This window comes from Dermacentor andersoni, chromosome 3 (assembly GCF_023375885.2).
Source record: "Dermacentor andersoni chromosome 3, qqDerAnde1_hic_scaffold, whole genome shotgun sequence".
Lineage (NCBI taxonomy): Eukaryota > Metazoa > Arthropoda > Arachnida > Ixodida > Ixodidae > Dermacentor > Dermacentor andersoni.
Genome location: NC_092816.1, coordinates 158,753,997 through 158,763,283, shown reverse-complemented (window position 1 = coordinate 158,763,283; position 9,287 = coordinate 158,753,997). Strand labels below are relative to the sequence as shown.

Sequence of the window (9,287 nt, the reverse complement as noted above, 5' to 3'; positions counted from 1 at the left end):
GCGTGTTAGCGTCAGTTGAAAATTGATCTGAAAAATGCCACATTAAAAAGTTGTGCATCAATTTTATTCTGTCAAACAACATGCAACAGTGTATAAAAGCTTCACAACAGATAATATTACAAAAATAAATACAGCAACATTTATACTAATTGTTTATTTATGTTGACAAACGTACTTTTCCAAGACAAAGTATAGTAGCTGACACAGACAATTTCACAGATTGCAATAACCACTAATACAAAACAATACAAAATATGTAGCACAGGTAGCTGTATTTTGTTACGGCAAAGATAGCACACGAATAATGAGGACAAGGGAGGAAGCAGAACACATAAACTATACCCAGCTGCATGCATGCAGCTGTAACAATATACATGGTGCACCAAGATCCAAAAGAAACAAAGAGGAAGATGTGAGAAAAGTTTCTTTTACTCATCACAGGTTATCCTGTAAGAGCAGATTATGCACTGGCTGTAATCTACCCTCAGCGCATACGTAAATAAGTTACATTAGGTGCCACATTTACAAATCACTCATACAATGTTCTTGTGATTGTCCTTATTCCGATTTTTAACTTGGAAAGCATGATTGATTTACGTAAAGCCTCCCTACGGCTTGGCACATATATAGAAAGAAGTGTTTCTATAAACACTGGATGTCATGGAAGGATGACTGACACATACCTCTTTTAATTCTTTTGTCTTTGTCTTTATGATTATCTACCACAGCAGTCTTTTGTAGAGTGAAACACATCCAGATAATACACTGTGGGCTACAAAGTGTGAATACCTGTTCTTGATTTCTACCTTTCTCTCGTGTCCCGCTAAGGTAAGATTGGTGCAAAAAATTGACTTCCCAATGTATGCGTTCCCACAAAACAGGAGCAGATGATATGCCACATTAATGGTGCGTGAAATAAAACATCTGTTCTTAACTTACCACTGCCATTCCAATCTGGTGCGATTTTCTGCTTTGTTGTGCACTCTAGCACAGGTGCTACGCAGTTCACTTGGTGCCCAAAGCAACTCTCACACCATAGCAGGATGTCAATTTTGTTTTTCAAATTCTAGGCGAAACTCTGGTTATGGGGGACAATTGCAAACTTATAGTTTCGCTTTGTGTCTTCATTATGTTGTAGAGCAGGGTAGAAAGCAAGAACAGATATTTATAATTTGGGTTCCCACTGTGCATTGCGTGGATACGTCTCAATGAACAATACAACTACTTGGTAGATAAACATATGAAAGATAAGAGAATTAAGGTCGAAGCCTACCATATCAGTTACTGGGAATTTTATGTGTAAATCAACTTGCGTGATTCCTAGTGATGAAGCAGTTTTGACAATATGTGCCAAGGCAATCAAGTCACTCATGCTCTCAAAGAAAACAAAATAGAAACAAGCAAGATTACAAGAAGTTCGAATTTGCAACCTAAAGCGACACACCTCACATGACTGATTTATGTATTTACTGAGTATAAATTACATCTGGCGCATAATCTGCTTGTACAAGATGACGAACAATAAGTTACTGTTGCTTTCTCTCAGGGGCATTTGGCTCTTCTGAAAACATGCACATTGTGTGGCACAGCTGCGTGGTTGTAGCTGGGCACAGCTGTTATTCAGCATCAATCTGTTTTTAGGGTCCTGTACTATTATCGTTGTAATTTATAATCAGCAAATAGCCTAACTATTGGGTTGATCAGCTCCATTTTAAACAAAACATACTGACAGATTTCCCTGTTTATCGCTAACAAAGAGATGGGTACATCATTTCAGATTTCAAGAAACAACGGTGGAACAGAACAAATGCTCAAGACACAAAATCTACAATGACTAGTACCTTTTTTTATTAAATGCCATGCACTAGCTCTTTCTGCAATGAATACCATTATTACCAAAAACTTTAGCCTGAAAAAATAATTGGGAAATATTTACAAAAGTGACAGAGATTAGAACCGCATCTTAATTTCAAATGTCTTCTCAAACAAGATCACGATAATTGAAGTTTCATTAATTTCAGCAAAATGCTGACATCCCATTATTGAAGCTAGTCAGTGCTGAAGGTATTGTTAGTTTGTAGGAGCCCTCAGACTGGCAGCTCTGAAATATTTGTCACCATACTTGGTGGAACATGCTTTGCTCTTTCAGATATTACTTTGCCAAAAAGCCTCCTGTAAGCCTTGTGGGACAATTCTGTGTGGAAGAGAAATCTATTTGATCATTACTTTTTGGGTATGTGTATCTCAGAACTGGTGCTAGTCTGAGTTCTTACAAAGTAGACGTTATTGAGCACTGTAATTCTAATGCCTGCCACTGCTACAAAATTTCTGTTAGTGAAAATTGTCGCACTGTCATGAAGCAGTTATGTTCAATAATTAGTGGCAGTCACCGCTGAAACACTCAGTGCAAAACACAAAATAAATATATGGAGTCAAAATTTAAATGTCCAACAAAGTTATAATCAAGTGTACATTTCACAGAACTGTCTTTTTTTCTGTTAGCGTGCCAATACCAATTGCACATTCCCAAACATTTTAGTATTGCACTTCTGGCAAATGCAGGAAAATTCACCGTCTTTAACAGAAGCTCTTGGGAAGACAGCCCAGATTCGCTTCGACAAAAGGACTTGCCTTAAACTTTGCGTCGCTATGTTGTAGGTCACTGTAGCAAGGGGAACGTTTTGCTGATTGAATATTACTCGAAATATTTTTATTATTTGTACTAGAGGTTTGAAAAGAGAGCCAATTGTAGAGTTCTTCATGCAGATTTCATATATTCCATTAGTTTTTGTTTAGCTGCTTCTTGAGTTATGCCCTACACAACGGCAAAATACATAGTGATATTTGCGGGCATTTTCTTGTGTATTAAATCTTCACAAAAAGCAGTGTGCTGCAGCTAACTCAGCTCCCTGTAGACTGCAAGGTGCCGATATCTATTCAAACAGCATGTAAAGTTATTAGAAGATATAAAGATAGTAGGCAGGCAGGAAGGCCTGCCTACTCATCTTGCATACCTCTCATGTACTCTGTGAAAAAAAATTATTGAGAATACTTCAATAATTTTTTTCTCATAATAGCATGAGAATGACCTTGTGCACTTATAATTGTTCTATAGAAATTTTGGCATACATACTCTTCAAAATATGCAGAATACCTATATCTAATTGAAATTGCAATCTGTAAAAATTATTTAAAGTGGCCTGATATATTTTTGCATAGTTCCAGTAATTGTACAAGCTGCTTGTATAGGTATCGCCACTTTGCGGTATACAACTAGGTAAATAAGATACAGCATGAAACTATTTGCGAAACTTTTTACACACGAAAGTGCCCATGAAAATATTTTGCCACTATGTAGGACATAACTAAAAAACACCAGCTACACAAAAACCAATGGCAATTCAAACCTACATAAAACTCCCTATGAATGGCGGCACATTCAAATCTCTAGTACAAAGAATTAAAAAAAGTTGTTTCGAGGAGCATTTCCCCTTAATAAGTGGGCGTCAGTGTTTCTACTAAAGGGCTAAAAATGCCTTGAGGCATACCATAGGGAGTTTTATAAATAGCACATGCACGCACCTGCCTAAAAAGCCCTATGCCCTGCTTGCATTCCTTAGACATTTTTCTGCATTCTGTTGTATGTCGCCGTTTGCATCCCTTAACACTGACGGCGCAAAACCAAAAAACAGCCTATTAATACACTGAATTTTTAGCCTGTAAAGGGGTTGTATGCGAATGGGGGCAGCCAACTCTAGCATGAGAATAAACAAATATTTGTTCTCGCATTAATGAAACCAGTCAAAATATAATCTCGCAAATCTGGAAATTAATGCACAAAGAACCTTGCTGATTGTTACATTAGTGTCCCGAACAAGACCTTTGATGTTTATAATTCCTAGTTTAATTCACTTTCCTCCAGTAACTAGGCTCTGACCTAGAATACTCAGTGTAGGAGACTAACCCAGGCCTGGAAGCCAATATTTATATCTGAAATAGACATTCATCCCCCAACCACATGGCACTGCTACGTCATCAGAAGAAGCATGCATCCATGGACATATAGTCTGTAAAATTATTTTTACATGATCTGTAGCGTTACTCTTGCACTAACAAATTCTGAAAATTAGGAAATACATCTGCTATTTAAAGCACTGCTGCAAACCTGAGTGTTTGAGAAATGCAATACTCAAAAGGTGTAATACAACCAATGTGTGCATGAAACCTATGCTGCCTTTGACATTCGTCAGTGTGGCAAATAAGCACTGAGAAATGCCAAGGGTATCACAGCTTTCATGTCTGAAACCTTGTATGCGAATACCAGTATCTTTGCAGTGAAAGGAAGTCACATTATTACCAGACTTTTGAGGGGAAGCCATGTTTCTCTAGTTCAATATTTTCTTTCTTGTGCTCCTATATCCTTGAGTTTTTCAAAAATAACGGGTGCTTGGAATAAGTACTCTATATTGCTCTTAAATTTATCCTGCACCAGAGCCCGTGTTATGGTACATTTCTTGAACACATTGCAGTGCTGTAGATTATCAAAGGAAGAAAAAATGCCGTAAGTTGGCATTTTGGCCTTCTGTATAACAAGAATTAAGAACCTATCAATTACATCCACAAGTACAAAAGAACTACAAGAAACAGGGCTTAAAGGCAGGTATAAATTATAATAACAGGAGTAGATGGTGAGAATTCTAAGAGAAAGGAACTATTAAAAACTAGGTACTAAAGACACATATGAATTATAATAACAGAAATATTTGCAAAGAATTTGAAGAGACAAATAGAATGTTCAAATCACTCCACCCCAACATTCATCCATGGTTCGATAAGTGATCACAGATGGTGATGCTGTTTGGATAGATGGTAGGTGAGGCACAGCTGTGAAATAGGTAGAACATTAGAGGGGTCACCAAAGGTTGCACGCTGGTTGCACAGCAGGTTGCCTTGATCTCCGGACTCACTCGACACTCATGCGTTGAGCCTGGTTATACGTCGTTCACAAGAGGCTTGGCCCAAGTGTGCGGCATGGCTTGGGTAAAATTTCGAGGCAACCTGAAAAACACAGATCCATATATTTAAGCACCAAAATATTCTGTACCATAGGGCAAATCTCAAGTTTACTATCTGCACATAGCAGATGATGAAAACAGACACAAGTCACCATACTCAAGGTATATAAATGTGCAAAAGTGTAAATGAATGTGAAGAGCTGCTTATAGGATGGAATCCTTCATTTTGTCTTTTGTGAAACAATAATAGTATCTTAACATAAAGTCAAGTGTACATGACCCTCCCTATTTGTGTAAGTAGGCTATTCCATGACAGCTGTTCCAACCTGGCACACGACCACTTGGAATTTCCGTTTGAAAACTGAGGGCCCTTCAATATAGAACAAATCTCAATTTCACGCAATACTTAAAGCAAAAAAAAATTTCACTGGCATAAACATTATGTCAAATTTTGTGTAACGCACCAAAGTATGCATCATAAAATGGCATAGCCAAAAATTTGGTTCCTTCATTAAGAGGGCCAAATTTTCAACGACAATGAAGAGAGGCCTTATACCAAAAACTTAACTGCTTATTAGCCACTGCTCAGCTTATCATGGCTGATTAAAAATGGACAAAATAGCTTATTAACTTTATTTTCACAGAAGTGACCTACAGCAAAAGCTGCAAATTTATGCAATCCATGTGTTTAGGACTTGTGCTGCGTGCAAGAATGGTATCAGAAAGATACATTATACAGCAGTGCAGAGAGAGGAGGATGAACTTGGAAAAGAAGTCAGTTTTGGTGTACGTTTATCGGCCTACTTACCATTGAGGCAGCCCTAGTAAATTTATGCCAAATACCATGTATGAGAGTACATTGTATTGTTTTTAAATTGGTAAAGCTTTATCAAAGTAGTTTTTATGTTAAGCAAGAAAAAAATTTTACAAGTGGTCTCTTGTAGTTTCAAAATTTGCATTGCATTTCGCCTCATACACATAGCCTCTTGGCGGCTAAGACAAAATGCATGGACTTGAGCATCCCAGCACAGATAGCAGGGAGTCTGAACTGCTTTGAAGTTACTTCTTTCATTGCTGAGTGACTACAAGCCATTTCACTCAAAAAGACGCCACTTAATTACAGGTATTTACCTGAATGTTTCTGTCGGCTGTCAGCCTGCTGGCATCATCACTAAGCCTGCCAACTCCCTGGTGGACGTAGTTGGGACATGGTGGCGGCAGGATGCAGTGGCAGAAGCCGCCAAAGGCTCCCAACTCCCTAGTGGACGTAGTCAGGACAGGGTGGTGGTAGGACGCAGGAGTAGGAGCCGCCATAGTGTACCTGCAACAAATTTGCAAAATTGTTCTTAGTCCTAGCATGTCACGATTTACAATAAAAATTGAGCTGTCTGTGTAACACGGCTACCAATACAAATAAAGGTAAACAGTTAGGTCCTACGACACAACTAGAGGCCCGACAAAAAAGAAACGGTACTTATGTTTATGAAAATCTAAACAATGAAAGAAAAATGTGCAGCTGATTTGTGCGTGGAAGCTCGGTTGAAACCTGAGCTCATACCGTCAAGTGATCTGCTAGTCAACTGCAAGCCTGCCACCTTAAAATGTCATTGCAAATTTTTTTACAGGCATTATTTTAAGCTGCATTAATACAAGTTCAATATCTCTTAATATAAGTAAATCAGCAAGCTAATTCAATTAACGAATTCCAGTGGTCGTTAATGCAACAAAGTGCAAGATCGGAATGAAACTGGCCAAACTGGCCAGTGAAAAATAAAAATGTGGTTCCCTACATCTTGTTTTCCTGGCTTTCGCTCTAGCACTGGAATATACAAGAATTTTGACATTCCTGATATTTCACCCTGCTAATTTTTATGCCATAATGCATAATACTTCAGCAAGAGCAATAATGCTTTCTTTTAATCGTAAATAGTGATAGAACAAGAAAATTCATTGGAGCCAATGTTTTGAGAAGAAAAATCTCCTTCTCTTTGTCGAAATATTGACTCCAGCGATCCTTGTTCTATGGCTCTTCATCAGTTCAAGTCTGTCTTCCTGTGTATCTCTGTAATTTCAATGTTATGTCAATGAAATTGTAATAACGGATCATTAGTAAATGTAGCTGATGAGGAACTTGGGCTTGATGGTAGATAATGACAGTAACTGCGCAACATAGAGATACGGACAAGGGAGGCTTGTGTGTGTTGTCTCCTCCAGCCATGTCTCCCCTTTGGGCGATTACTCTGTCTCAGTGTAAAACTGTTACCCTTTGCACAATAATAGCAAAATGCATAAAGACAGGAAAGTGGACACAAAAATTACAATAGCATCATATGCTAATGATATATGCGAAAGTGCCTGCTACGATTTGTCTCACCCATAACGTGCTGGATAAGATGGCGACTTCTGGCTGCTGCCATTTCTTGAATACCTAAAATAAAATACATTTCAAAATTCAAAAATACACAGGACAACAGCAGTAGCCGAAGACATAACGCATTATTTAGTACAAGAAGGTAAACTAATCTCTGATACACGGCAGACGAAATTTCCTTTATTATATTAGTAGAAAAATACACCACACTTCATTTCATTCAATACTGTCAGCGTTTCTTGGTACAAGAAAAAAGGTATTTCCACATGGAAGCAGCAAAATAATAAACGGCCTTCTACTTTCACAAAATATGCTGCAGTGACTAAGCCAACTACAGCTGTATATACTTAAAATTGTTGTATGCACATTACAATAGCCAAGACAGCATAAACTTCGGTTCATATGCAGCTCACTGGAAGGTAAAACCTTGCAATGAACTCATTTCTGCTTGGCAACTATACGCACTAACATAAAACTACAAATAAAAGGACCCTTTTTTTCATAAAACACCGGACTCAATATAAAAAATCCAGTAGCAATATTACAATTTCACCACATAACACAGCCACGTTATGTAAGCCTACTAGGATTTACTATATAAATGTTGCAGCATATTCATGCTTTTAAATATATACAACCGTGAAAATAAAGATTACGTAAAAATAATACATTATATATAGGCTTAGATTGTCAGCTAATGCGTTTTGTGTTTTCTACTTACAGCCAAATGCACATAAAATTTGGTCTGTTTCAGCGTTTTTAAAGCGCTGTGTTTGTTCGCCTGTGCATGCAGCCGTTTTACCGCTCTTAAAATATATGTGCTGCCACATCGCCTGACACTGCTATACAGCGTTGTAGCGCTTTTATTATTCGCGGTAATATACCTAAAGCGCTAGTAAATCTTCAGAATACACAAGCTGTCTTTTCGACTACCTGTCTTCGCCAGCCAAAGTCACACTGGTGCTAGTATTGTATCTACAGTTCAAGTTACGCAGTACTTGATATTCTACGTATTTTTCGATGCGACAGGCCACTCGTCACTAGAGTCGTTAAGAACGGTGTTTCTCCTGGCAGTACAACTTTGCAATAATTTCAGATGCTCTCCTGAGGCTTCCGTCTGCCAGTAGTATTTTCGCATACATACGCGCACGCATGCCTAAGAAACGTCAGTGAACTGCCACGAGAAACGTGGCGCAAAATGTAGCCATACCGGAAGGGCCGAGTACGCGCCGTTTGTAAACTCGGAACAAAAGCTGATATGCTTACCTGAGACGTTAAGAGAAATATGGCACAAGTCACAGGTCCCCGCTGGTAGTGGTTCGTATGCATCTGTTCGTCTCTGTCCGTTGCGATCTCCCATATCACAATGAAAGATGCAGTGCAAACCGCAGCACTTCGGGCGCTTGTGGCGGTCCGGCAAGCTGCAGTTGCTCGATGTCGGCAAAGACGAAATCGGCGATACGCTGCTGCTGGCGGCGGTCCCCTGGTGGCAATCACACAGCACGGTCAGAAGATCCCACCGTAACTTGCCGCAACGCTTGGTTGCAGTCGCCCCTAACGCAGCGATTTCAGAACCACTCAACGACAACGTACTCGCGCGTGATGCAGCGCAACTTCGAAATGGCGTCATGCTATTGACGGCGTCGGCTTTGGATCATTTTGTATCTGCACAACTAAGCAAAACAGTTGCGCTAGTTTCGGTTTTGTTTCCTCGCGTTGAAATAAAAACTCTTTTGCTCACTGATAATTTTACGTCACTTAAGTAATGTTCACGAATGAAACAGCCATGAATTTAACACGCGTGGTGAAATACCCGCTACGTTCACTTGGCAGAAGCAAAATTTGCTCGTCCGAGCGTGGTTGTCTTTGAAATATCTATCAGTGGGCTGTCGGAGCATGCT

General features: G+C 39.0%; 1 long non-coding RNA gene across 1 annotated transcript; it reads right to left on the bottom strand.

The window, feature by feature from the left end:
* Positions 1-4,683: 4,683 nt before the first annotated feature.
* LOC129382997 (uncharacterized) lies at positions 4,684-8,769 on the bottom strand. The gene is made up of 4 exons (XR_008610954.2): positions 8,653-8,769; positions 7,390-7,443; positions 6,147-6,336; positions 4,684-5,058 (listed from the first exon to the last, which is right to left on the bottom strand). It is a non-coding gene; the product is annotated as an uncharacterized lncRNA (long non-coding RNA).
* Between the last annotated feature and the right edge of the window lie 518 nt (positions 8,770-9,287).